This window comes from Arachis ipaensis, chromosome B09 (genome assembly GCF_000816755.2).
Source record: "Arachis ipaensis cultivar K30076 chromosome B09, Araip1.1, whole genome shotgun sequence".
Classification (NCBI taxonomy): domain Eukaryota; kingdom Viridiplantae; phylum Streptophyta; class Magnoliopsida; order Fabales; family Fabaceae; genus Arachis; species Arachis ipaensis.
In genome coordinates this window covers 29,737,320-29,738,027 of record NC_029793.2, presented here as the reverse complement: position 1 = coordinate 29,738,027, position 708 = coordinate 29,737,320, and positions in this window count along the sequence as shown.

Below are 708 nucleotides of genomic sequence, written 5' to 3'. Positions count from 1 at the left end.
GTTCAAGTTACTTGTTGAATTTTAATTTCTGCACTCTGTTACATGCTTTCTTTCTTTATGCCTTTAAATTCATGCAACTAACTCACTGACTCACTAACTGTTTGAATTAATTCCTCAATTGCTCTAACCATACTCTTCCATTAACCAAGAGTATTTTACTTGTTTGTTGCCTGTGCTGTGTTCTTTTATGACAGGTAGGAGAGGAGAGACATCAACTCCTCCATATACCGAACCAGAGAGGACCCTTCATAGATTGAGAAGGGAAGCAAGAGGGAAGAGAGTACTGGGAGAAGAAGAATCTGAAGGAGAATCTGAGGACAATTTTGAGGAAGCTCTAGACCTCAACATGGAGAGAGAAGTTCACAACCATGAGAGAGCTGATGGAAACAATGCCATTCCCGAGAGGAGGGTTCTTAGTTCATACATAAACCCAACCTCTGGGAATTGTGGTAGCAGCATTCAGAAACCGCCCATTCAGGCCAACAATTTTGAGCTCAAACCACAGCTAATATCACTTGTGGAGAATCATTGTTCATTTGGTGGAAGTGCTAATGAAGACCCAAACCAACATCTCACAAAATTCCTGAGAATTTACGACACTGTGAAGTCCAATGGAGTCCAGGAAGATGCATATAAACTGCTTTTGTTCCCATTTTCACTTAGGGACAAGGCAGCTAAGTGGCTGGAATCATTCCCAAGGGGGAGCCT